Source organism: Protopterus annectens, chromosome 5.part0, assembly GCF_019279795.1.
Source record: "Protopterus annectens isolate FY-2018-M chromosome 5.part0, PAN1.0, whole genome shotgun sequence".
Lineage (NCBI taxonomy): Eukaryota > Metazoa > Chordata > Ceratodontiformes > Protopteridae > Protopterus > Protopterus annectens.
The window spans coordinates 1,761,794,341-1,761,808,492 of NC_056735.1; positions in this window are offsets into that span (position 1 = coordinate 1,761,794,341).

Sequence of the window (14,152 nt, forward strand, 5' to 3'; positions counted from 1 at the left end):
GTGTTCAAATGAGACAGGTCTCGAATGGGTCTCCAAGTGCCCTCTTTCCTGGGAACAAAAAAACAACCATTCTGGAGTAAAACCCCTTCCCTCTTTGTGAAACTGGAACTTCCTGAATAGTTCTGAGTTGAAAAATCCTGAAGCACCCTTAGGAAGAAAGCCAACTGTTCCTTAGGGGGCTGAGGAACATCACTTGAAAGAGGGGAGAGAGATTTCCAGACCATGTAATACATTAGGTGGATAATGGAAATAACCCATGAATCCTGAGTAATCTTTGACCAAATTGGAAGAGACAGAGAACGAAATGTGACTGAGAAGAGCAGGATAGTAAGACAGCACTTGGTTTGTCAAGAAAAGTAGATTTTGGGGGTCACATGAGTCTTGATAGCTTTAGCAGCAGGAGCCATTTTATCCCCCTTCTTACCCGTAGGAGGAAAAGACCATCTACGAACAAAGGCTGGCTTATTAGGGTAATTTCTTTGAAACCTGGCACAGGAGAAAAGAATGTTTAAAGCCTTGCCCTCACCCTGAATGGACTAAAACCACCAGCTGCTACATCAAATACATATTATTCAGAGGAACATCCATCACCAGGCAAAGCCGAAGTCAGGAATATCTCCGCATTACAGAACTAAACTCTGGAAGAAGCATCTGTTGCATCATATCTACACTTAATCGAATAATGGCAAGCTACCTGAGGTCTTCCCAGCAAGTAAGGGGCAGAAGTCTTCCCAGCAAGGAAGGAGCAGAAGTCTTCCCAGCAAGGAAGGAGCAGAAGTCTTCCCAGCAAGGAAAGGGCAGAAGTCTTCCCAGCAAGGAAAGGGCAGAAGTCTTCCCAGCAAGGAAAGGGCAGAAGTCTTCCCAGCAAGGAAAGGGCAGAAGTCTTCCCAGCAAGGAAAGGGCAGAAGTCTTCCCAGCAAGGAAAGGGCAGAAGTCTTCCCAGTGACACCACAGAGGAGTTAGCTGAAGGACATCCATAAATAAATTTGCAATCCTCAGGCACCCTGTAAAACCTATCAGTTTTTTTGGGAGACAGGGGGCTGGGAATCTGGAGCCTGAGACCATAGAAAATGTATCCAACAAGGCAGCCAAAGCGAGCAACAGTAGAAGGTGTGGGGGAGTCCATCTGCAGAAGCTCATAATACCTCTTCTGCACTTCAGAAAGCTTCTCTTCTTCAGAGCCACAGTCTAAAGGGAAAGAAATCTGGGATGAATAAGCAAAGGATTCCTCATCTGAATACACCTCTTCCTCAGAGGAATCCTGTTCCCTAGGCCTTTTAAGAGGTGTTTGAGGATCAAGGTGGAGCAGGAGCAAAGGCATCTTGAGGAGGTTTCAAAGCCAAATGGGCATTAAACAAACCCTGCATGAGACTCCGACATTCATTCTGGGGGTCCTTAGGAGTAATAGGTTTAATCTTTTGTTTCTTTTTCCAAGTTTTACAGGGCAGATGTTCCTTTGAAAGTTTGGATGCCAGACAACATTCCACAACTGTTGTCGAAACCTCCTCTCTAACCAGAATCTGAAGAACACCCCTAGGCCCTTTGGTAATAATCAGGTGTGGTTTCCCCTGAATGCCCAAAACAGAAGTCTGCAAAGCCTCCAGGGACGTGTGTGTGGTCAGATCCATGCTGACCTCCAAAGAGGTTGCGGCAGAGGAATCCAAAAGAGGAGCCGGGCGAACCGCCGGGCTTTCACTAGCCTTGGGAGAAACATTCGGTGGAGGCGGTACACCAGATGAATCTGACCAAGACCTCTTAGCCTTCTTCACAGTTGACTGAACCTCAGGGCAGGAAGTCCCCTCCATAGTGCATTTTGATAAAAGCTAAAGAGGTTGGTTCTCTAAATACAAGGACAAAGAGGAAAGCCAGCTACAGAGAGTTTTTGGGACAAAAGCCTGATAAATGAACAGGACATATGGTTATGGAAGCACCAAGACAAAATAAGCACTGCTCGTGATGGTCTTTATGGAGAAGCTGTCTCCCACACTGACATTTACCCTTTCTAGATGACATGAAACCCCCACAAGCAACAAAAGGTAAAAAGAGAAGAGCAAAAACCCAAACAGGACACTTACCTGAAACAGCTTGGTGAACCAGCAATGAAGCGGATCTTCAGACCAATGATCAAATAATGGCATTCGGAGTGGTGGCAATGAAGTTCTGAGGATGGTAAATCCAGAAGTCAACTTTATGCCCCTATGCTATACGTGGATAGGATACCTTAACATATGGTGTACCTTAAATCAACCTAAAGGCTTTGGCATACTGGCCGGACGTTGGGCCACCCTTGGCAGGGGATCTCTAGTGTACAGAATACTGCAACAGTGAAATGGAATGACATATTATGATATGTCCTATGACTGCTTTGCTATAACTCAGTGTGTCCGTATTACAGAAGTTTCAATAGAGATTGAACAACCATGTCTTGGATGTTCCTTTTGGTAGGAGATAAGGGTGCAGCTGCCAACAGAAGTGTTAATATCCAAGTGAAACTTTTATAAAGAGATGAGGTCAAATATGCCAGAATGGTGTTCTAGACTGTGTTCATGTATGGTCATTACATATACTGGTTCATCTTCCCCATCCAGTTATTTTCCTTGTCTGCCCTTCCATTGGTTTTCCTGAGCACCCTCAAGTGCTTGGTTTGCGTCATTTGCCTGCGTTGTGTTGCACTATCACTAGTATACACCCTTCATTTTATCCCTGGACCATGAATTTCATATCCCTGATACTTTTCCATTATAAAATGGGGTGACACCCCAACAAAAATGCCATACCACCTGATACTGACACCCCCTCTTCAAATAATCATCCTCAACATACCTGCTGTTAAGTTCCTTCTGCTTGTTCAAATCACCTTCTCCTTACTCTCACAAATATACATACATACACAGATAGGCACACATGCATGTACACATACATGCACATATGTATTCATATTTATGTATTAGTACAAATATGTACATCCACAAAGTAATTACACACTATACGCACATTGTAAGCACATGAGAAGCATTATAAATCTGCAGGAAAATGGGTGGCGTCTCAAATATTTATGGAATACTAAACGAAAACAGCAAAAAATATTTGTATTGCAAAGGAAATACATCAGTCCAAGATAAAAAACTGACTTGCATTGCTAGTGTCTTCTCAAATACATGGGTACTTTCAGGGGAATTAATATAATTGAAGAATTTAATTAAATTGATCTACACAGCAGTATCACTTATATAACTCTGCTGACAGCAAAAATAATTAGGTGGATCTTAAGAGCAAGACTGACCTTTTGAAAGCAGTAAAGGAATGTAAAAGAATTTCCAATATTTGTTTTTGAGATCAATATGTTACATTTGATTTTGGAAGAGGGTATGGAAAAACTTGATACCAGTGTCTCAAAAATATACAGGGACCTATGAAGGCGGGTTTTGCTCCTACTGTAGTTTAAATGTATGATGGAGCAGTCCTGGACTTGTTCCACATGAAGATATTCACAGAAACAAGCACTTCCTTCTGTAAATTTTTGTGAAGTGGTACATCTGCGACAATGTTCCGACTAGGACAGCTTCTACATGGTAGTACTGCAAAGAAGCTGTTGCAGTGTAGATACAATCATGAAAGCCAAGAATTTTTTTTTCTGGAAGCTTGATTTATAGCTCGTACAAAAAAAGATCTTTCATCATTGATCACTATGGCTGGACACCATGGAGTGACCAACTGCTCTAAAAAGACATAACTCTTGATAGTGTACGCTACCCCTCACCACCTGCGTAAATTACATCATTAATACTAAAAGAATTTTTAGATTAAGATCCTTCATACTGCTTTTATAAGGTCAAGTTGCACTAGCAGCCTTTTTTATTTCCAATACCTGAAATACATTTTTCATGTTCTATTTATTCTTCAATATTTTAGGATTAACTGCATCAAATATTAGCATGCTCTTCAGTTTATGGACTTGACCGCAAAAGCTTTTGCAAAGTCGTTTATTTAAAAACAATCTTCCTTCTGATTGGTGAGTAATCACACCATCGGACTCTTTTTTCAAAAAACTTTTTTTTCAAAAATGTATTTGTTCATAGGAGGTTACTATGATAACGGCCTAGAGCCTTTTTAAGCCTAGCCATTCATTCACCAGTTTTCTCAGTTATAAATGCTCTTGGGCTAGAATGTCTAAGGGCATCTACAAACTGCCTCTGTCCAAAAGGGCAACAAGTGACATGAGTGAATTTGCAATATCCAATCCATTGATCCAAACTGCATTTGAATAGGCTTAGGGAAGAGGTCTTTCACATGAAGGAGAACTGTTAAAAAAAAGGATTAATCTCAGTCGCATACCTGTCCTGCCAACATGTTTTGTTTATGTCCCAGACGAGGTTTAAATCCTTAGATCTGGTAATTCTTGCAGACCCAAATCATAGTTACCATGCCACAGGACTTTGTGCAGCCGCTATTCTTGAAATTACTTTGACTTCACTACTGTACATTACTGATTTTGTTTACAAACGTGCAGCTCCTTTGAAGCTCACGTTAAAATAAAAAGTTTAGGCTAGGTCACATACCTGTTAACAAGAGACTAAACTAAGAGGACGTTCAGAATAACCCCCCCCCCCATTTGGGGGGTGGGACTGCACTTCATGTTAAATTCTTGCAACTGATAAGCTGACAGAGACCTCAAAGATCATAGCAGGTAAGCTTTCTTGGTCTTCTTTCACTGCATCAATAAACAAAAAATCCCCAAAAGCTAAACTACAGATTTCTGAATGGCTCGCCTTGCAGAAGGTCTTCAACCTCAAAACTCAGTGGACTGGGAAGAAGGAAATGAATGTAATTGCACCGTTCCATGGAATTAATGACCTTCATCAATTCTAGTGCATGCAAGATCAGTCTTAATCAGCTAAAAACAGAAAGCAGCAGGACAGTTCTTAACTTCTCCACACATGGTATTGGGAGAGGATATTGGAAGCAGGAGTCAAAAGATTCATCATCACGTGCTTTTACAAAACTGAACTACTAAAAAAGACTGCTGTTTAATGGACCAAACATGGACTCCTCAACCATGTCACACAGCACCTCATCAAATAAATAAGCTTTTGAAATGTCTTGAATTCAGACCCCACTCCATCACAAACTACACACACTGGTTCTTCAGTTTGATATGGCATTTTTATGATGACAAACCAAGAAAGATACATGATTCTGCCCTTAAGACCCCCTGTGTAAAGTGGTTCAGTTAAAAGCAAGTTATGTTTTCTGAACACAGACCTCCTACACTACTCCACCCAGACCATGTTAAGCTTCAGCTGTCTCTAATGAAAATCCCCAGTAGTCTACCATGTTGTTTTCCAGGAAAATGTGGGGCTAAAAGAGCACATCCATTAGTCTTGCAAAATAAAATCACTGCAAACTAATCTGGATCCCCAGCATACACATTTGGCCTTGACTGTGCCAAAGTGAACAGTGTTAATTAGCAGCACAGGTGTTGAGAGAGGACACCTGGAAAGGGATGGAAGCAAAGAAGCCAATGCCAACTTGCCATCCTAGGATGAAGGGTGTTAGAAGAGTTTCAACCAGGCATTCAACCCAAACAAAACACACAGAATTTCAGGGCTTGCAAATAGGGACTTAGTAACTGACCAAAGACTGGATACATTCTAGCTGAAAGTGGATGCGTAAAAAGGGGTCCACAATAGCTGGAAATGCACCAAGCTTTCTGGTCAATACAGGAGTGCAGTTAGCACCTTTTCGTCTTTGTCTCCCAATAAATTGGCCAACAAGGTAATTCTGCTTGATGCTTCCAGGAGAGGGGCTGGGAATTAAAAAAACAAAAGCCACCATATGATGCCATTTTAAATGACAGGTCCCACTGACAAAGACATGCAAACAGTGTGAGATTAGGATGGGAACAAAAACCTCAGATACATTTGTGCTTCTCACGAGTATGCAGTGACAAGATCCTAAAATGCACTTACACATCCAAGTGGACAATTATTTGTGCAAAGAGGAACATATTTATCCCACAGACAGCCATGATTTGTCAACAAAAGTTACTGCTAAGATCTTTTACCTCTAAACATGTAAAAGATGCATACAAATAGGTTTCAGTCCTCCTTTTTGTCAGCTTCAAGCTGCTGTTTCATCTTCTCTTCACGTGCTCGCTTCAGCTTTTCTTCAAGTTTCTTACTCTGGTACATTTTGACACCAGCAAATGCCAGGCATAGAATTAAGGTTTTTGCTGCTAAAATGTAAAGCAGCAATGGGACATTCTGAAGAGCCTGAAAGAGACAGTCCCAATAGTTAAAACTTTTCTTTGCAAATGCATGCTGATTTGTTACATATAAAGCTATGTAAATAATGGAATTGTGCTCACAATTATCAGATGCCCTGCGAGAAGGCCCCCTGCATTGGTCATTTGTTAATATTTAACTTCTGCTATACCAAGCTTCATGCAATTCAAGTCTCCATTTCCTGTACAAGTGTTTATGCAACTCTTGCCATCACACAACAAGACAATACATACTCAAGGAAGGCATGCTCACCTATTTATCATTATGACCAATGCTACCAACAAGAATACAATTTTTTTCTTGCCCTCCTTATGGGAAAATCCAGTCATGCAGTATTATGATGCTTTGCCAAAACAGAGGGATACCACCAAGCGGGTAATAAGCACACACTAAAAATGGTCTTCCAGCAAATTTAACTGCTATGGTGTGTATCCAACACAACTTAAATTGCAGGCCATTTGCAGTGTTTAACTCTTGCCAAGCTTACTAAAAAATGGTAGCCAAGATATCTCAAAGTAAAATGTAAAAAAACTTCCTAGGAGGCAGTAGCCGGAAAAATTCCCTAAGAGGTAAAAGGCTCAAGACAAGAGTCATGATGCAGAGTTGCCAGTGACTGCCCCTCAGAACTATGCCCCCCGCAGTAATAAGTTTGAAGTCTCCTTTTCTTGTTAACCACTACATCATCTTAATGGTAGAGGCATTCTTTAAGCCAAGCTGGAGTATGTATTCCACACCTATGCCAGTAGCATCTACAAGCAACACCACTAAACTCCAAGCCATTTCTGAATCAGTTCCTAGATTCACTAATAACTGCCCCATCAAAATCACTGCTACCTCTCATCAAAAGCGAAATGGATCCCCATGAAACAAAGAATCTGCCTTTTACTTAGAACCCTACTATTCAAGCTACTAAACTTTCAAATCTTTGCCTGTCTTGTTGCCAAGCTAAAAAAAAAAATCCTCTTACAACCTAAGGAACCAATCAAGAAACACCCTACCACTCACCACTACCACAGCTTTAACACTTTCATCTGGACAAGCAGTCTCAATGTAGTTGCTCCCTCCATTTGGCAATCCCTCCTCCCACAACCTATCAAAGAAAACTCTGACTCATCAAAAGTTAGAATGGACTTATTATATACCTTCAAAAGCGAGCCAAAAGCTCCTACCACCAAAGAGGGCACATCACCAAAACCTCTCTCCAACCCAAATCCAGTTCAATAACTTACCAAACTATACATTTCCTCAATATCTATCTACCTTGTTTTTATACTCCTGCATAACCTTAACTAGCTGTATTGTCTTTATTTTATTGTACTTAACGTTTTATTTTATTGTCCTTACTGCATTCTTTAAAGTGTTTACTTTATTGTATTTACTGTTTACTTATCTATTGTTCTACATTCTAAGCAAATATATATCTCAAATTGGCTGTGTATATTTGTAATACTTCTTTTTCACCAGGACTGTGCCTGGAAATGTTTGCTTTGGTCAGTGCACTACCCTGGTAAATGCATTTAAATAAACAAATGGATACAATAGAATGTGAGGCTAGCAATTAGGATACAAGGACAGTACATAATAATGGGAGGCTACCAAACAAGTCAAAGGACAACACCTACTTGAGATGGAAAAGTATGAGGATGAGTGACAGATAATGCAGAGAAAATAACTAAAAGGAAAAGGTACAGTAAAGTCTAAATCGAAAGGGAGTTCAGACAAAAAAAATCAATAAGGAACACAAAGATCAATTTGGGTACACAGGAGAAAAGAGGGAAAAGAACAGTCCAGGCTCAAAGATTTAAGAAAGGTCAAACAAATAGGAGTGGGTACACAGAGGTCACACAAACAGAAGTGGGTACACAGGAGAAAGACGGAAGAAACAAAATGGGCCAAGATGAACACAGATTTAAGGAAGATCACACAAAACAGAGGGGAAAAAGCAGAGGTACTGAATACTGAATGAATACTTTGCTTCAGTGTTCGCAAGGAGAGGGCATCATTCTAGCAAGGAGGCAGAGCAGAAAGGGGAAAAAGTGCACAGACACCAGGAAAGAGAGGGAGGAGATTCAGAGGAAACTGGCTGCTGTTAAGGAGGATAAAGTACAAAGACTAGATGAACTTCTTCCAAGAGTCCTCAGAAATATGACCAGTGTGTTGACAGAGCACCCCACCTCTCGGCAGAGAATTTCTAAAGATCACTGCTAGCAAAAGTGCTAGAGAACTGAAGACACCAACTCTGGTGTGCTTCTACAAGGTGGTGGCAGAAGGGAATCTAAGGAATTACAGGACTATGTTCAAGTAAGTCATGCAGAGAATCCTGAAGAGAAAAGACAGCTAGCACTTCGAGGACAGCAACCCAAGTGGCTTTACAGCCAGATGATGATGTCCATTAAACCGGATAGAATTTTAGTACTGGGTTACTGCTGAAGTTGACAGGGAGTAGTAGAAGACAGTCTACCTGGATATTAACAAGACTTTTCGTTCTAGTTTCACATACTTTGGGAGTGAGATCAATTGGATACTCTGCGGATGAGATCAAGAGCAATATGGCAAATAAATAAGGCTGTGAAAGGGACAATGTCAGGAACTAAGTGACAAGTGGAGTAACACTTGGGTCTGTCCTGGTTCAAATACTTTGTATGTTCATATAAGACATACATGGGAGAACTGGGAATAGGAAGAACATTGTTGCTGATGCCAAACAGTTTGATGCAGGAAGAGAGTATGTGGGAGGGGGGGGGTCTTAAGAAGACTAGGCTAAATAAGTGGGTAGAAAGGAGATCAATTCTGGGACCACTTTGGGGAACAAAAATCAGTGTTGGTGCTACCAGACAACAGATCCTTATGAAAGGCTAACCAGATATCTCAAGATTTGGAATGGAAGCTCTTACGATACAAAAAGGCAAGGGTAATGGCCACTACGAAACCATTTTTCTAACATGAATTTTTGATCCACAAAAAGCAGCCATCTTAAACTATAGGCATTTGAGTCAGTCAATGATGAAGTTAGTCCCAAGGAGAAGAGTTCTTCATTGGTGGATAAAGATGCAGGAATCACTTAAAGAACTGTTTGACAAGATGGTGCTGAACATAGTCCTACCTTACAGAAGTTTGTGATATACCACAATGGAAACCCCATATACCTTGGTGCTGAAATAACCAAGACCCAAGTCACACAGGCACCTGAGGTAGTAAAGTATAATCAGAGGAAAATAACCAAGATGGTAAAAAATATTTAACAGGTGAAGTCTTTGGATAGAAGGCTCTGATGGCTTCAGCCACATCTGAAACATCAGTTGCACTGACAAGAGTTTCTAACAAGAGACCAAAGAAAACTCGGCTTTCGTGTCCATCACATGGTGGCAAGGATAAATTCTGTTCCTGAATTTTGCTAAATAGTCCAGAAATGGAGAGCAAGGAGGAGAGAACAGGAATCTGTCCAGTCACAAACAGCAGAATGCATGCATACACCATCAAGCTATATATTGCCCTGCTAAACTAAGTGTGCATATCACATTATTCAGTGTGATAAACAGAAGAATCTCCACAATGTCCCACTGCTGGATGACTGGCTATACAGTTGCTGAAGCATTGACCAATGAAGCCCACTAGCATGCAAACTGAGAAACTTGCCCTTGCGTATCACTGCCAGACCACATCCTCTCTCGCTGCAGGGAATATGAAGGTATGCAGCACTGCCTGCTCACATATCACATGGCAGCCACCTAATATTAGGAGAAGGGAACTAATCTCAACTGCTTTTAAAGCCTAAAGGGAAACAAATAATGCCTGTAAATTCTGCAAATTAGTACAAATCTTCATTCTGCAGTGGCTACATTTACCCCTGTGCTAGGGACTAAATAAAGTGGACTCCCTAACTTTCCAGAGATGCACTCGTTATCAGACTGTGTGACACGACAGGCTGAATGAACAATAGTCCTACAGTAAAACTTTGGGCACAGTCATCACGCTACAGGTTGAAGGGGGCACCTATCATGAGAATAATGGCATAATTACTCATGGAACCATTAACATCTCATTGTCGTATGAAGCACCCTTTGATCACATGCAGGTAGCCAGGACAGAAAGGAAATGGTCACTATGAGGGGCCCAAGAGGATAGATGTGTTCATCCTTACACTCATTTTCATATCCTGTCTGCCAGGGCAGTGCTTTCTCTGTGAGCACAATGACCAACACGTACCTCACTGAACTACGACGAGAGATTATGGATCTCTAAATAGTTGCCTCAGACATGTACGTGTCTTGCATTAAGCAGCATTCTACTTTCACCAAGGATGATACTATAGCATGAACAAAAAGGGACTGACTAATTGGCTTAGTTTCTGCAGTCATTCCAGGGGGATTCAACATTTGGCAGCATGGAAGGACACTGATTTGCCAAGGATAGCTTGCATGTGACTCCCTGGGCTTCTGAACAATGGCTATAAATTTATCCACCCCTTAGAGTATTTTTGGGCAATGCCAAATTGACAAAACTACCACCTTAGCAAATAAAACCCAAAGAAAACTAAAAGGTTTTAATGCTCAATACTAGGAGCCTTAACAAAAAATTCCAAACCCTATACACTCTCCTCACACTGGAGGACAGACATATGTACTGTTACAGAGACGTGGTTTAAATCCACAGAAAGTACTCTGGCAGTGCAATTATAAGTATATTTCTTGCTAACCAGGATGATGCCCTGTAGTTCATCCACATAGAAATCACCATATATAAAAGTCCCTTACCATAACCTAACAAGCTATATTTCATCATCTATTCCCAAATAATCCCACACCTTGTATACAGACCTGCTGCAAGAACTCACCATCCACCCTATTCATGGGAGACTTGAAATACCTCTCTAGAGACTGGTAAACATACATTGCCTCCAACATAGACACTTTTCCTGGACTTTAACACAAACACCCTTGACCAGATAGTGCACACTCCAGACACTCCAGACAGGGGTTTAGATACAATGGAGCCAGTACTCACCAATATGGGAGAGCATTGTACCCATTCCCCATCCCATGTCATGTACTTTCTGGTGAAGTTGGATCTCAAAACTGTCTCCTTCAAAGAAAAATCATCAAAAGCAAACTACATACTATTAAGTGACAGTTTGCCAAACTTCAGTGCACCTCTGAACCCTAAGTTCACAGCAAGCTTAGTGCAACTGTTCACAGAACCATGTACAACCACATAAATGGCTGCAGAGAGACTGTTGTACCTACCAGAAGCAAATCCAAACAAACCCTTAAAACAAACCACATTGGTGGAATCCTAACATTAACAAGGTTTATAACAAAAGGCAAAACGTCATGGCCAAAATTAGAAGAAGCTACTCTCATAATGGCAAGATCTCATTAAACTAAACAGGAAATTAAGAGGACTAATTAATTGCAACAAACCCATAAAGACAACCACAAGTCTGTTTACAGCTATGCTCAACACTTTAAAGTAACACACATCAGCCTGCTGAAATGGTAGTAAAGGGTAACACGTTCAGAGTACAGTGACATAGTGAATTTGCTGTCTGACCTATTCAGCTCTAACTTCACTCTCCCAGGCATTCCCCATAAAATTCCTACTAGCACAACCACCAGCCCAAACTATTTGCAGGCAGCCGGTTATTGCATCACTTGCTAAGGCCAAAAAAACAGCCTCAAGGGGTCCAGATAATATCCTGGGTTGCCTGCTAAATATCTTAAATCATAACCTATCAGGACCACTTGATTCACTTTTCAAGTGCAAGCTCAAAACAGGCTATGCACCACGTAAATGGAGGACTGCAAAGGTTATCCCTCATTATAAGGCAAGGGCAGACTGTCAATAGATCTGAAACTACAGAGCAATTAGTTTGATTAGTCTAATATGCAAAGCCATGGAGCAAGTCATTATGGAAATTGTTAAAGACATTGTCAACCTACAGACAGATCCCAGTTTGTTTTTTTTTTTTCAAATGAAATCCATGTCAACATATCCTGGTAGACTTTTTTGAGATGATCACCAAGGCAATAGAGGAGGGATAAATAGTGCATACCACTTACCTAAACCTGGCTAAGGCATTCAATACAATACCCCACTTGGGTATTGTTGACAAACTCACCTAACTAGACATAAATTCCTACAAAACTCACTGAATTGCCAGCTGGCTCACAGATAAATCCAAGAAGCCAGGCCTGATGAAACCACCTCCACCATGAGGCCAGTAATCAGCAGAGTACCTCAGGGCTCAGAGCTGTGCCTGCTCCTCTTTGGCATCTACTTATCAGAATTTAAGGCTAATGCCAAAGGCTATTGGCTCACCATGTTTGTAGACAACAGCAGATTGGGAGCTATTATAGACATTAACATCCTGCAAGAGGGTCTAATACAGACAAATGACTGGTACCAAAGCCACGGACTAAAACTCAATGGCAAGAAGTGCATTAGTGTGCCTTTTGGGGAAAAAATCCATCCAGGTTAATTACTCCTTTGAAAAGACAGCAAGAGTTGACCCAGTAGTTGGGGATCTGGGAACATTATGTAGAAAGCAATCCGGCCCTTGACCAACACATAGCCAAGGTAGTAAGAAAATCATTCTAGGGCATCCAGGCCCAATGAAGTTAGAATACCACTTTACTCTGCCCTTATCAGATCCATCATTAATTAGAATGCCCCATTTGGCATGTACCTGTTCAGGCATATGCACCGGTTTAAATGACCACAGTGGTTCCTCACCAACAGAATCCACATTATTAACACAATGCCATATACAGATTGCCTTAAAGCCATCTCTTTATACCCAGTCTCCTAAAGACTACTCGAAGGCAATCTATGCCACACATACAAGGTATCCTCAGATCTAGTCCTTATGGACCTTTGCGCATCCAAAAAAACAATAGTAAAAGAACCACTAGCTGCAAAGGTTTAAACTTTGCTTGTGATGCAAGTAGAACATGCTGGTGAAACAGATGCACCTCAAAAATATCCCCATGCTCTGGGTAAGTCTCCCCATCCATGTGAAGCAGTGTCCATCCACAACAGTATTTAAATATAACCTTGACCACTGAATGGGAAAATTGAAAATCTACCCCCTAGATTGGCCCGGACACCTCTGATAAACAGAGACCAACAGTAAATACTCCTAAATACACGCACACACACAAATGTGCACACACTCGCTCACTCCCCAGCGCATGCACACACACTCTCCAGTGTACGCACACACACACACACACTCCCCAGCGCGCACACACACACTCCCCAGCGCACACACACACTCCCCAGCGCACACACACACACACACACACACACACACACTCCCCAGCACACACAACACTCCCCAGCGCACACACACAAACACACAACACTCCCCAGCGCACACACACACTCCCCAGCACACACACACACACTCCCCAGCACACACACACACACACACTCCCCAGCACACACACACACTCCCCAGCACACGCACACACACACACTCCCCAGCACACACACACACACACACACACACACACACACTCCCCAGCACACACACACTCTCCAGCACACAAACACTCCCCAGCACACGTGCACACACACTCCCCAGCACACACACACACACACACACACTCCCCAGCACACACACACACACACACACTCCCCAGCACACACAACACTCCCCAGCGCACACACACACACTCCCCAGCACACACACACACACACTCCCCAGCACACACACACACACTCCCCAGCACACACACACACACTCCCCAGCACACACAACACTCCCCAGCGCACACACACACAAACACACACACTCCCCAGCACACACACACACTCCCCAGCACACACACACACTCCCCAGCACACACACACACTCCCCAGCACAC